Raw genomic sequence first — 15,458 nt, forward strand, 5'->3', positions numbered from 1 at the left:
AAAAACTATTGTTTAGACAAACATTTCATAACTTTCAAAGCAGTTCCGTTAGTGCCAAGTGTATCTAATTTGTCCATCATGTGCTCATCGCTGGAAGACATTTGAGTGAGTTGTCCAAGTGGTGAGGGAAGGGAGGATATTACAAATCCTAATCATCAAGTCCTTAGTGAATATCTTAAAGCAAAAGAATAATGACCCCAGTGCAGAGAAGGAGTTATTCTGGCAGAAGATATTGACAGATTTTAACTTACAAAGCAGGATTTTAGCAAGGAATCAATGTTCTTGGAGGACTGGGGCATGAGACTAACTACAGAAACCATCAGTCCAGACATTTTAGTGGTGTGTCCCAGCGCCTGGCAAAACGAGAAAAGGCACAATTTAGGGTTTGTCATTTGGCCAGTAGGACCAGTGTGTGCTATCACAGGTTGTTTCATTACAAGGAGGAAGGTATCAAGCTAGGAGGCAACCTGGGGGGGTGGGAGAATCAAACAGCATCAGCTCAGATTTACTGCAGCAAAGAGACACCTGAGACCTTTGTGTTTGAAGTCACCTTCAAGAAGACCTTGAAGGAAATGCAGTTTCAGCCCAAGGCTAATCACCCAGAGGCGTTTCAAACTTTTGAGGGCCAGATGTTTTAGATATGGAGGCATGCCCCAGAGCAGTGCCTGTACAGAAGAGGTTTGACCCATCCACCCTCTCTCCTCAGACCAGAGACTTAATCTGTAATGCAATGGAAAATGTACTGGATGCAGGGAGCTCCACACAGGGTTCAGCAAAACAATGTTTGGACAGATAGAATTACCTTGTTGCTCCTGGTATGCAAAGTTCATACCTTGTGTGGCACATTTATCACCCTCTTTTCCCTCACAGAGGGAGAAGGGAACAGTAGGAGGGAAAAGAAAGTGGAAGGCAGAAGAAGGGGGACCCAGACAAGGGAGGAGGTTGTGTGGGGCACATCTTCCCAGCTTGAGTGATTTATTTTTCTCTTGGGAAGCATTGAAACTTCCAAGTCAAAATTAATGGGACAAAAACACTTTCCAGGTGCTTAGGAGTGCAAAAATACAATAAATCAAAGTGGTAGTCTACAGGAGGAAGCTTGCAGCCAAGAGAGAGAAAAACAGGCAGGAGAGCAACCTCCTGAAGCAGCATCTCCTCTGACCTGCCAGACTGCGGTGTCTCAGGTCACCTGAGGCAGCCGGTGCCTCTGCTCCCATGGCTGAGCAAGGGTTGCTTTTTGGGCTGTCGACTGCACGACGGGCTTTCTGGGTGGCTCCTCGGAGGTGACAGCAAGCACAGCTCAGTGGCTGTGGCCGCGCTGAGTGCCAGGTGGACCTGGCCAGCAGATCAATGGTGGGAGAGAGGGGGAAAAGCTGCACTGGAAGCACAGGAGATACTGGGCTGACAGTGGAGGAACCTGCTATAGGAGCCCATTGCGTGGATCTGAAGCTCAGTGTGCCAGACATGATGCCTCTGGAGAAGGCCAGAAGAATCAATAAGGATTGAGAGGAAAAAGCGACTGACAGATTCACAGATTCTCTCCCCGTTTTCACCTTAGGACCCCAGAGCTGTAGGCCAGCTCTCTGCTGACATCCTGCTGTCCTCCCAGATTGCATGTATTTGACTCTTCCTGAAGAGGGATAAAGCCAGTCTTAGGGAGAGAGGCTCCCAAAGTGAGGTCTGGCTCAGACTTTCAAATGGTCATCCTCCTGACGTTGAGGAGGATGAGGAGTTGCATTAGGTTTAGGCTTTTTCCTCTTCTGCAGGGAAGCATAGGTCCATCCTCGCTGATGAACCTGTGTCAGGGCTACTGCTACTGCTGACTTTTGGGCTGTGCAATTAGTTCATTTGCAGTTATTGATCATCAAAGAAACTCCTGGCCCAGGGCAACATTGGCCTTTTCAATTCATAGCATTAACTTCAGAAGAGTTCTGGCAATGCCGATCACCCCAATAATATTGACCTTTTCCTGATATCTCAATAAATGATTTTTTTTTTTTTAATAGTGAATGTGGTTCCCAAAGACAACTGGTATTTTCATTAGAAGACTTTGCAATATCATATGAAAAAGGGTCATCTGAAAACTTGGAAAAGGGAAGCAGCTAGACTGTGCCTTTGTGGAAACATTTCCTCATCTTTTTCATACATCTCCACAATTTATTATTATTTCTATTGTGGTAATACCTAGCAACCTCTGGCCTGTACTGTGCTAGGTGCTGTGCAAACATATAGAAGAAAACCAGTCTTGACTTCCTTTCCTATCTCTCAAGCTGTGCTGGGCTTGGCCCCAGTGAGTGTATCATCAATTAGTTGACTTGCTGACAGCTGTGGTGCACCATGAGCCAGTTCCCTACTTGAGATGAGCCATCGGTCAATTAAACTAATAGTGAAAATCTCTGGGCATAAGAAAGGAAACATTTATGAGCTAATGTTAAGTGTGCAAGGGCTAAGGGAAATAAAAGCCGTCTACAATTATAACAGGGGAAAATGAGAACCTAGGCTCATTAACAAACAAAGAGCAGGATGTAATTAATAATCGCCCCTAAAACCACCAGAATATGGAATTCCTTTCCAAATATGTCATTAGTAAGAAAAATAAAGAGAAAAATTAAGCTGATAAGGACGCTCTTGGAGACTTTGAACATATACAAATCACAGGATCTGGCTGACATTCATCCTGATTATTAAAGGAATTTAACTAAGGAGTTAAGAATTCACTATGGAGTGGTGGAAATATGGCTACAGGCTGTATAAGCAAATAAGTGGTAGCTTGTTTTTTATATGGCAGAAGTTGTCCACTGTGCTAGTTGCAATATGAACACAGTACAGGAAGATGGTCCCTGGCCAGAGGGTGACATACTCCTGTTTCTGGTCCATGACACAATCCCAGAGTGAAATCTGTAATGTGCAAGGAAAAAGAAAAAAAAGTTCCTTGATTTTCCAACCTTTGGAAAAAAAACCTGTTACAAAACAGCCATACTGGTCAAATTTGTGGTGGAGAGTAATGTTACACAGAAAGGAAGCACATTAAATGTCTTACAGTTTAAAACTGCTTCTAAATATCTGCAGGTCAGTTGCTTCACAACTTTTTCATGTCTTGGGCCTCATGTTCACACTCACTTATGGTGCCGCTTTGCTGCATGGGCCCCAAAAGCTCCAGGTTTTGTCTCCTTGAGATTCAACCCACAAGGGACATGCGTGGATCTTAATGGCCAGATGTCAAAGCGCTCGAGCATTGCCGTCTCTTGAACTTTCTGTGCTCATGTGCCTTGATGAATCCTGGTTCTGGCCAAGAGCATGGACACATATGTTTGAGAAACCTGAAATGGGCAGCAGATGCAAAACCTGGCATGGGGGGATGCCGGATGCTGATGGAGGGAGAACAGGCTTTGAAACTGAAGAGCTTTGGCTTGCTCTGGATGCTGTACAGATGGGGGAATCCGTGGAGAGCTGCTCGGGGAGGATGAGACGTGATCAAAGCAAGACTTGCTCAGGATGAATATCAGTGGGACAAGATAGCATTTGTCAAGATCAGAGAAAAAGCGATTCCCACATCAGGGTTCAGTTGTGCAGATGGATAGGAAAGGGCAGACTGCAGAGACAGTATGTGTAAGGCAGTGAGCCAGAACTGGACATAAATCCAGGGGATGATCTGGCTTTCCACTAGTTAATGTACTTAAATCAGGCAGTTATTTTTTTCCTTTAAAAGACATGCCCTTGCTTGATCATGAATTATCAGTCAATAGCGTGGAGGTCTGCAGTAAGATTACATGATCCGAAAAGTCCACCTCTGGACTGAAAATCTATGCGTCTGCTGTAGGTTAATATTCTGCTTTAGTCCTTCCTGGTTTTTCTCATTTTTTCCACCGGGAGCAGAATCAGCCCCACAACTGTCTAGTCCAGCTTTTTCCCAGCACACAACACAAGTGACAATATTTTGGCAACCTATCTGGGATATTTTTTAGCAGTCTTGTTCTCTTTCTTTTCTGGACTGTAGTATGTGCTTCAAGTCTTCACTGCAAAATGCAAAAAGTAAATAAAGAGACAATTTAGACGGGTAATATACGGACCTAACAGGGGATGGAGAAGAGAAACAATAACAAATAAACCTAAATAAAGAGTCAAACTCTTAATAAATTACGTCCGACCACCAGACAACTGAAGCAAAGCAGCCAAATTAGCTGCCATACCCTGATCCTAATAGCCTAGATAAAATATTAAAATAAATCCTGACCAAAGAGAGGCTCTCAGCAATGGTACAACAGTTTGCTTTCTAGCTGAGGTAAAAATAACATGTAATCATTTAATACAATTTCTTCAAATAAACTTCATTTTGAGATAATGACTTCCAGATGGATTAAGGTTTATAAACATCTCCGCCACATGATATGTTCCCACTGGGTAATGAAGGGAGCAAGAGAGCGATTCAGTCACTAGGTCTATACTAGTAAATTAAGCATGCCCGGCACTGATCTTCAGCCCTGAAGCCAAATGGCAAGGAAGGGCTTGTCTCCATACTGCTGTTCTTTTTTGCTGTCCAAAACCAGGTGGTTGCCTGCAGACTATCTGTTGGGAACAATCCTGGCTTGTGGTGTCTCCTGAACCATGCCTGGGACTTGTCCATGAAGCGGTCCAGTGGTTCAATCCCCAAAATTAAAGTGTGGAACACTGATTTCCAGTGCCTGGGAACACTCCCAGGTGCTGTTTGATTTACCAGTATAGACCAAGCCTAAGGAGAACATTTCAGAGTACTCCACACCCCTTTCTGTATCAACCGATATCCTCCTGGAATCTATTTTGGAAGCTCATCTAAAGCATCAGGGCTAGACTGTTATAGTCTGCTTCGAAATTATGGAAGCACACGTAGAGCTTCAAGTCACAGATGGTCATATCCAGGGTTGATTTTGTGCCTGACTGGCCCAGCGTGGTAAGCAGGAACCTATTCGAGATGTCCATACAGTTCATCAGCTAATAGCCCAGCACCTTTTTGGATGAAATACTAGCCTTGAGCTCATTGGAGCCAAAGCTGCTAGTCAGGCTGTCAGTGTTACACATGTATTTGATTGTTTTGCTGGATTGGGGCCCTGAAGATCAGCGCTAGGAATGTGAAAGGAACAATGGCATTTCGCGTTTAGTGTGGAGAATTTTGAATGTTATTAATTATTTTTCGTTTTGCTGGTTAGCATTAAGAGACAGAGGGCTGAAACAAATCCAGGCAGAAATCAGCCACAGTTATTAGTGTCTCAAATCTTTGTCTTGTAGGCTTCAGTCTGGTAAAAAAAAACAAAAGAAGAGAAAAAAAAGAGCTAGACAATGTTTCAGATGAAGTCCCCCAAGGTATGTGGGATTTTAGATAAATGACCCAGGCTGGGTCCAGGGTTATTTATTTCCCTTTAAATACTCAGATTTTTTTTCCCTGTTTACAAGGGACTGTTGGTTTGTTGTTTCTTTTTTGCCTCAGTTTTATCCATACCTCCCACTATGACAGTCTCTCCATAGATCTGGGTAGAATGTAACATATCCATAGCTAAAATTGAAACGAACCATAGGGGCAGTTGGATTTCATGGAGGATCTGATGGAAAGTTGGCATGTTTCTAGCTCATCTTGCTTGGTTTTTCACCTACCAGGTTGGGTGGGGAGTCCTCAGCTCCCAGGTCCCCACATCTTGGGCAAATTGACCATTGTGGAGCTGAGATCAGAGGAGCCCTGATTTCTAGACTTCTCCTCCCCAGAAGTCCCTTCAGTCTATGGATGTCTATGAGGATCCCCAGCTTACCAGGTCCTTTGCAGCTCAGCATGCAGGCTGCTCTCCACCTTTTGAGCCAGGAAATGTGGAAGAGCTGGAGTGATGACCCAAGTGAGTTTCCATGTCTCATGGGGTTGCACATTTCAGTAGCTCCAGAGGGGTAGAGGGCCTCAGGGGGTCCTTTGCTCTGCTCCACGTCGAAGTGTGAAACCAAGCACATTTTCAAGTCATTCAGGTAATCACAGGAAGAGGACATAGGCCTTGGGATGTTATTTTTAACTTTGCGAAGAGAGGTGAATGGAAGATCTTGATTATGAAGGGCGTCATGGTTTGAAAACATCCCTATCTAGGTGGGAAGACATGGTGATACTCAGTCTGACCCCCCTTGCCATGATTCTGAGCAACAGATGATGACAGAAGATGGGGTCAGCACAGAGGTTTGCTGAGAGAAGATCAGAAACTTATTTTAATATCTTTAATGTAAGCAGGAAACAAAGTGAAAGACAAGAAATGACAAACTTATAGTTAAAGGCCCTGCACAGTCTAATGGACTGTAAGGTTGCTGAATGCAACAGTCTCTGGGCAGGGCTGACTTTATACCTAATGAAATGGAGCTAGACATGAAGTTACACTATCTCCTTGCGTAGAATTATGAATACCATGGGCTTCATAGGAACTTGATGCAAAATGTACAGGTACCATGGTGGGTGCCATATTTCTAATTTAGCTATCTCACCTCCAAACCTGAAGTTAGGTGGGCCTGAGAGCAAAGGAAAGGGAGATAATGTTGCTTAGAGTCATCAACATTTCCCTATTCCACTGCCACAAGGAGTCAGTTCAAAGGGAGCTGGAGGCTTTTGTTTGCCTGAAATGGGACTCTGATGAAGCTTTTCAAGGGTTGAACACCCTCTCTCCCCCATTTCAAGAGCAGTTCCACAGGCTGCAGGGCTGGAGCACCTAGCAAATATCTACTGTTTTCTCCTCCTTCTCAACTGAAGAGAGAACAGAGGCTAGGCCAGTTGACCTGGGACAAGGTGGCAGCCCCGTTGCCAGTCTGGACAACAGAACATCACCTGTATCCTGTCTGCCCCCATGCTGAAATTCAGGACCATGCACAGATTGTTTCTCAAAACTTCCTTCTTGAATTTAAGAACAACCGTGGATGAGTCTCTGTTGCTGGTTAGACACCAATGTGTTTCTCATCAGTTTGTATTCCAGTAACATTTAACAACCATCTTATTAAATGTTAAACCCTGTGTGTTTTGGTCTCAAATCCTTTGTGAAAGTATCAGCTCCGCTGCTGCCAAGCTGAGTGCCAGGTCTTAGCCAGGTGGGAGAAGCCACAAGCATATTCTGCTCTCCCTGAACTGTATATCCCAGCAGCACTGTGGAAGTCTTGCTCAACCAGCTTCACATGCCAAAGTCTCCCCATAAGCCTCCTCCTTCACCCTCCACTTACACAGCAGATGCTTTTGGATGCCTTCCCAGTTTCATCAGGTCAGTCCTCAGAAGGCTAGAAATCTCTGTTTCCCATATAGTCTCCCCAAAAAATAAATAAATATCATCTGTGTTGGAGCTGAGCAGTGTATGTGTGTATGTCCTGTGATAGGTTCATGTTTACATTATTACTGGGAGCAGATTAGGTGGTTTCATCGCTTTATAGTTTTTTACAGTTTTCTTGCAAGTCCCATGGTTTTGCAACACAGAGAGAGTCAATACGGGGACTCCTTTTGAAAAGGAGAAGGGGCATAAATGGACATCAAACTTGTTCTACTCTGTCTGGATTTTGCAAGCCAAAGGTTATCTATCTTCTACCGCAATATCTCTTGCATGACAAGGACTCCTTTTCATGGTCTTTCCTCCAGCCCATCCTATGCTGGCGTTGCAAGAGGAGTGAGCATTAAGGCTCACTGTTGCAAATGCATTCAATGAACTCTGTCTTACATGTCTTATGTTGCTCCTCTCTGTCACTAGAGGCTTTACTCTCCCCTGAGTGACAGCATGCGTATGAAGACATTGCTTAATGAATATACAACCTGCCCAAAGTACTTACTAAGGAAGCCAGAGCTGGCAGAAGAACTGAATGCTCTTGCTGAGTCAGTATGTGGGCCATGATTATTACTTTTCATTGAATGCATGCTTCCTACTGCCAGGTCTGGGCCAACTCTCTAGCATCGCTGAAGCCAGACAAATAGACAAATATCTGGACTGAGGTTCCAGATAGGGGAGAGACTCCTGCAGAGCTTCTTGCTTGCTTGCTTTGTTTTTCACCAGTGAACCACTAAGCCCCAGCAATGAACTTTCCAGTTGGAAAAGGACTCAGCTGATCCAGTTTGTGCAAGAATCTTTCAACCCAGGAACTGGTGCGTTTCCTGTCTGTCAAGTCAGCCTTATTAGAGAACGGAGCCTGTTGTGCTGTTGCAGAGGTGGTGGAAGGGGGAGAGTTAAACTCTGCAAGACTGCCTGTGACCTTCGGAGAGACCGGGAGTGGGGAACCGCGGGTGCTGCTTTTTGTTTTGTTTTCATTGGAGAGGGTGGGAGTTGATTTCGGTCTTGACACTCACCGTGCTACCGAAAGGGTCAGAAAGTCACCAGCCAAACTTCACTGGAGATCAGAAGAAAAGGCAGCTTCTGAAACATAGATCAGCCGTGTGAGATCCACTGCCGGGAGCCAGGTGACAGAGCTCGCAGGGAGGGTGTGCATGGCAGAGGCGGCATGACCAGGTCATGCTCTGAGACAGACTTTTATGGCTGTCAACTAATCTCCCTCTCTTTGGGCAGCTCGAGCTCATGTTACCAGCAGTAGGAGGTGAGAATGACCTGTAACTGGAGGCTGACAATGGCCCATAAACCGGCTCTCCTGACAGCTTCCTGGAGTCAGCTCCTCGCCTTTTGAAGGGAGGCAAGTCCAGGGCAGCTCTTTCTTTAAACAAGAGCCCAATGCCTTTATCTCCTCTTTGGAAGAGAGAAGCACCCACAGCTGCTGGGTCTGCAGTTTATGGACCTGCTGTGTGTTTCTCAAGCAAGAGCTAAATGTTTTTCATTAGGAAGTTCTAATGTGTCCAAAATATTCCCTCAAATGAACCCCCAAACTCAACTTTTTTGATGAAAAATTGCTCCTTTTGATGAAACTTCAGAGGGAAAGATTTCTTAGCTCTACAAGAGAATATATGCTCAAAACCAAAGACAGACAAATATCCCTACAGTAGGTGATCACCAAAAGTCTGGGGAGGGTAGGGAGGGGGTAATCCTGTTTTACCAGCTTCTAATGGGTTTTCAGTTTCCCACAGTGCAGATGGTTACCATTCCCACTAATCCAGGGTAGCTTTTCTTGTTCCCTTACTAATGGTGTTTCATAATGTATGTGGAAATCTTCACTGGAGCAGGACAAATGGAAAATTTCAGGAATGATCAGATAAATTCTCAGCGAAAAATTATCACAGAGAATGTTAACGAGGTGAAATTTCATGTAAAAAGTTTCATTTGGGGGGAAAAGGTCATTTTCTAAGTAAAAGCTTTTAGTGTAAACTATTCCTGTGCCTTTCCCTGTCTCTGTTGCTGGTGCTCCTGCATAAGCCCATCAGCATCTATTCATCCCAAATGTCCTCTTGCTTCTTAACTGTGCACATCCACCATCAGGATCAGCAAGACTGGCACCTTTGAAGTCACCTTTCCCTGTGCTTTGCTGACTCTCTACAGCCTTAATCTGCTTCAGCAGACATATTCTTCCCCTCTTCCAACTCCAAAGATTCACCACTATCACAGCAGCACAGAAAAAGCCCATCTCAGCCCTACTTTAATGCCAACAAAGTGTTTCTTTTTAGCACTTTCATTTCTTTTGTATTCCTCACAACTTTCTTCTCCCACCAGAAATTATTGGGATGGGGGAGGTGTATTTTGTCCATGAAAGTTACCCCATTAATTATGCTGGGAGCTGTGAGGACCACATTCGAAGTCCAGTAGAGTAAATGGAAAGTTTCACCTAATTTGGTATGTCTACATCTGATTTAGTTACCCTAGGGTCCCACTGGGCACTTTTAGGGACTAGTTCATCTCGTCTCATTTAAGATGGACAGAAGGGAGCCTGTGCTTTTCACTGACTCAGAAAGGAGCCAAGCTCAGATGAAAGTGTCTTCCCAGTAGACATCCCCTTTGGTCAGAGGAGGACATCTTCTGGAAGAAGGAGGGCATCATAAGTGGGTGGGGATGACTTGAGATGATCCCTTCCCATGGGGATGTACAACTCTATGGATGCTGCCATGCCTTAGCATGAGGTGAGGGGAGCGTGTGCCCATAGACCTTGGAGCACTGCTGCACTTGCCAGCTGTTCTTGATGAGGCCCATGCTGTACCTTGAGCCCAGACTGCTCCTAGTAAGCCATAGAACAGATAGGGGGTTTAGCTGAGCTTTGAGGTGCGCTGGGGAGCAAGTCTGGTGCATACTCTCCCTTCATATCCTTCTCGTATGGGGTGACTCACTGCGTCCAACCACCATCATTTAACTCCCTGGTCCTGGGGCATCACGCAGCTGCTGCCTGTCAGGTGAGTTGGCCATGAGGTCCTTCTTGGAAGTGGTCTAACATTGCACACATGGCAGAGATGATGAAATAGCAAGGGTATCTCAGTCTGTGCTGTCCTTACAGACTGTACCCGCTAAGTTACATGAATACGGTGGTAAAGGGAGCACATTGCAGTTTGGTCTGCACGTCGGCATGGGCTCTGTCAGGAACACAGGATGCAGCCCTTGCTTCTGTCCCAGTGTTGACATTAGCTTTCTGTGCGACCCTGGGCTACTCAACTTCAGCTTCTTTATCTGTCAGATTGGGACAATAATGACTGGCTACCTCACAAGTGGAGTTTATGAGTTCTCCTCCGGACCCATCGTCCCAGAAGAGTGTTATGGGGCAGCTGGGGTCATTAAAGATCTGATGGAGTTGTTTTTGTGTTTTTCCTTTGCAAGAGTATGGGGCATTATCCCAGGCGTCCTGGCAAATGTTCCAACTTCCTTTCTGCTGTCGTGATGAAAGGGGACATGTCAGCCCTAGAAAATGCATGTTAAGCAAGAAAGAGGAGACTTCTGGGAAAGCACTTCTTTTCTGCAAAATTAGTTTTGCTGAGTTTACAAGGTGTCGAAGGCTATTAATACTGCACGCTTTGGTACCATGAGATTGTAAACAAAGTTTCAATATGCCTTTCTACAGAGCAATTTATCAGCCTCCATCTTTCTCCCTCTGGCTTTTTTCCACTTTTTTTTTTTTTCCCTCCCTCTCATTCTTTTGCTTTGTCTCCTGGATTTATTCCCATTCACTAGGTTGTCTTATTAATTTTCCTCTTTCTCAAAGAAAAAAACAGGCTTGTGGGCTGGAGACTTTACAACATTCTCTCATAGTCCTGGATTTAAAACGCCTAGCCGGGGGTCTATAATGTACTGACATGGAAAGACTAGACTTATTATTAAACTAATAATCTTGGAATTTTTATGAACTACAGAGCTCTGCAGTCATTTGTAACCACATGGCACGGGTTGCTGAGTATTAGCAGCCATTGGTGAAAAGCTACTGTGGCTGGACACGCCAGCTTTGTCAACACCTGGGAGCACGGCTGCGAAGATGAATGAGCGAGCCGAGGAGGTGGATGGAGAAAAACGGGATGTGATCAACAGCCCAAGGCGCAACCTGCCCGCTTCCTCTCAGGCTGGTACCTGGCACATTTGTCAGGTTATATTCCCCAAACTATAACTTGAGGTTTCAACAAGTGTCTTGAATAAAAAGTGATTGCTAGGAGTTAGGAGGATACACTGGGAGTAACTTCACTGTATGCTTGGCTTATTCTCCACGTTGGCCACTGCCAGATATCAATTTAGACTGATGGTTGTCCCATCCCGGTATAACTATGCTTATGTTCTTATAACAGGCTGAGCTGGTTAAAATGGGATGGCTGCTCTACCTCTTATTTTAACATCTTTTCTCATGATAAAGACTAAAAGCTAGAATTTTCAGATGTGACTAATCATTTCGAGTACATGCCTTTGAAGGCCTTAAAAGACTTGGTCTTTTAAGGGTGTTTGTGCAGTATTTTGCAGCAATTGCAACATTTGAAGATGCCTTGCTGCTTATGAACATCTTTGCCAGGCATTTTACATTTGATACAACCTGTATCCAGCCAGCATTCAGAACCACGGAACTGCTCACTTTGCTACCTAGCAAAATGCAATCCCTCAGCTTGATCCTGCTCATTACATTCCCAGAGCATAATTTTAAATGGTGTGTGAAACATTTCACTTCTTTCTCCAGACACCTGGGCAACCGTGTTGTTTGGTGCTAGACAGCCACATGTCTCATCCCGGAGGTGGAGGTACCTTCATGGTGATCTGCGCCCCATTCTGCAAACTCATTAATGTCCTTCAGGGCGCAAGATGCCAGAATGAAAGCAAGATACACAGTTATTCCAGTCGCAGTTTCAGGCAGACAGTTGATCATCTGTATATGATTTATATGTGATTTATATTACTGTGTGAGCTGCTATCTTATGAGATGGTTCTTTCCACTGAGATGCATTTGTGAGCCCTCCACCCCTTGCATTTTTTGCCTTTCTGTCAGTCTCCTTATCTTTACATTTTCTTTAATTAGAAACACTGGTTTTGATGGTGCCTCTTCTTGGAGACTGAACACACTAGGCCACAGTCTCCATCTGCTTCAGGTGGTAGAAATATGTTGGCTTCAATGAGCTCACCTGGGGGAAAAGAAGAAGAAAAGCTCACTATCTCCCTGTGATGGATTACTAACCCATCCCTGGGATATTCCAGGGGGAACAGACATGCAGCCCATGCTGAAGATGAATTACTGGATTCTATTATGAAGGGAGGAATTAAAAAAAAAAAAAGAAAGAAAAAAATGAGAACTTCTCAGGATAATCAGCACCAGCTGCCACTTGTGGGGTACCCTCATCCTCCAGGCAAGCCGCAGCTGTGACTCATGCCACGTCCCACAGTGTTGCCTGCCCTTAACATCTAAACAATATGACATGTTCTGCCTTAGTACATGCATATTTCTTCCTTACGCGTGAGGTTCCGGCTGCTCACCAAAGCAGGCGGCTGAGGGAGACGCAGACGTTTTCTTTTCTTTTTACTGTAACTCATCCGAGAGGAGGACAATGAATGAGGGTGTCGAGGGGGGCAGTTTCCGGTGAGTCTCTGAATGGGAGAGATGGATCTTCTTTTCCGCATCAGCTACATGTCAGGATAATTGGAAGCAACAAGGCAGTGTTGGAAAACACTGTCATGGATCTCGAGCGCAAAGCCTTTGTGGGAGTCACTCCTCATAATATATAGAGTGCTTGCAAGAAGCTGTGACAACTGCAGCACATGGCTGACATGCCGAGGCTTTCACCTAAGCCAGGAAAAGAAGCTGAAAAGTTTCATGCGGTCATAGGGCGAGAAGTCCCAGGATTTTCCTGGAGTAGAAGAGGGCAGAGGGGGTAATGGAGTCAGGGTAGTTTTTACCTGGAGAGGCCAAAATTCGACAGAGAGCCTGTGTTTCATTTGTGAAAGGCACTGCAGGATGTGCTTGCTAAAATAGCAGTAGACTGGATTCAGGAGGTCTTTTCTAGTCTGATATTCCTAAGACACTTCCCACTGCTGGCACGAGGAAAATAGGCGAAATAAACAGGAACTGCAGGACAGTCATGTCTCTGTAGGGCCAGAGCAAAGCTTCTAGAGAAATACAACATACCCATGGCTCATACCATGATGTGTTAGGTACACAGGCTATTACTCTGCAGATATCCTCATAGGCTGTGATTATTCCCCCTTCAACACCCCACTGACCAATGCTAACCTTGCCAGGCTTTGGTGAGGGTCTCTTTCCCATTCCCTTTTCCTTTCTGGAAGTTTTGTCTGTGCTAATATGTGGCTTTTCTATGTTTCCAGTAGTCTCAGGTGCTTGGTAGCCATCAGCCTGGACCCTACTGCAGCCTGCCGCACTTCTAGAAATCTCATAAGGTCCCAGGTGTGTAGTGAACGTGACCCTTTCAGGAAAGGATGGGCTCATGAAAAGTGTTTTTTTTTTTCTGCCAAGGAAATCCCTCCTGCAGACACAGAAGCCCTAAACTCAGTCCAGGGAGCCACTCCTGCCAACCCAGTATACATAAGGGCAGCCATATGGGACCAGCGCCTGGTGTCCTCCTGCCTGTCATCCAGGACCATTAAACACAAAGCTGTGGCATGTGAGATGTCATGAGACAGAAGTAGCATGTGATCGTTTTAATAGGCCTAAAGGGTTTTTTTCTCATGTGAATTATTCTGAATGCTATTTGGTCTCACCTCAGTTTTAACATGCTAAGGGACCTTGTTAAGAGCATGGCACCTGAATATTTCATCTGATACGCTTGTTCCTGTATAAGGACAGCCACTTGCACCCCATCAGATTTCTGCAGGCTTTTGGGCTGCTAGAAGTTGCACTACCGCTGTGATCCCAACAGATCTGTGTCCTCTTTTTGTGCCAAAAAAGGGCCCATTGTGATCCTTTCTGCTTCTGGGTACTGGGCAGGGAGGGAGGGGAATTAAAACCAACCTGCTCCAGAGGGAAAACAGCAAAAGCTCTCAAACGGAGTGTTGCATGTCCCGGCTGGCCTGTAATCCCATCCGGGGACGCTCATGCTGTTCCAGATCTCAGCCCTTTGATCACTTCTGGAAAGGCAGTGGATCTGGGGCCTCAGCCGATGACCTGCCGCCTGGGCCCAGCAGGGCAGATGGACAATGATGGATTGGTCTGAGGTAAGATGTCCTATTGCAAAACACATGTGTTACACATCTTCCCTCCCTCCTGCTCCTTGAAATCTGCTGCAGAAACTGTGTTTCTTCTTTTTTGGCTTGGAAGCAATAAAAAAAAAAAAAAAAAAAACAGAGCGGGGCGTGATTGTGCCTGTGCTCAGCAGAATCGCGGCGCACGGCAGGTGGGTCGTGCATCAGGAATTGCAGCTATGCCGCTCCTGTCTGAGACTGGCTCTTGGACGCTGTGAGGAACGGAAATTTTTTTCCTGACTGCTGCTAAGTAACTCCATTTGTGTAGGGAAGGAGGAGTATTTGTGGCTTCACTCATTTACTTCAATGCTACGGTGCTGTAACACTGACTCCAGAGGATTGCGTCTCCTCGCCAGAGGTAGAGGTGTGAGAAGTCCATACCAAGGGACGCGGTGTAAAGACGCTTTTGTCTGATCAAATATGTGCTCCAAAGAGACGCTATTTTTACTGCGATAATGCCTAGAAGCTCTAAGGAAGGTCAGGATGTCATTGTGTTAAGCATTAAACATGTAGGCAGAGACCTACTGAGTTTGTTATCTAGACAGATATGACAGACGAGAGTGAGGACAGGAAATATTACCATGGGAAAACAAGACCCAAAGAAATTGAATTCCTTGGATAAAAGCTTAAAGATTTGAAAAATCTAGGTCTCCAGTGTCATGCCAGTACCTTCCCCTGCAACATGCTGGGCTAACATTATTTTTTTATATTAGCATGTTTCTGTAATCTCTTGTGTTATTGCTACTAGACACATTCTCCCATGCAGAACATGGAGATTTCTGCTGCGGAGTCCTGAAAATGAGCAAGGAAGGTTGGAAACAGATAGAGGAGCCGAGGAAATTCCCTTTGGGGAATAAGGAGAATTGAGTTGAGTCTGAATTTATGCAGGAGTCTGAAAACACTGGGTCCTGGTGG

The sequence above is a fragment of the Apteryx mantelli genome, chromosome 1 (assembly GCF_036417845.1).
Source record: "Apteryx mantelli isolate bAptMan1 chromosome 1, bAptMan1.hap1, whole genome shotgun sequence".
NCBI lineage: Eukaryota > Metazoa > Chordata > Aves > Apterygiformes > Apterygidae > Apteryx > Apteryx mantelli.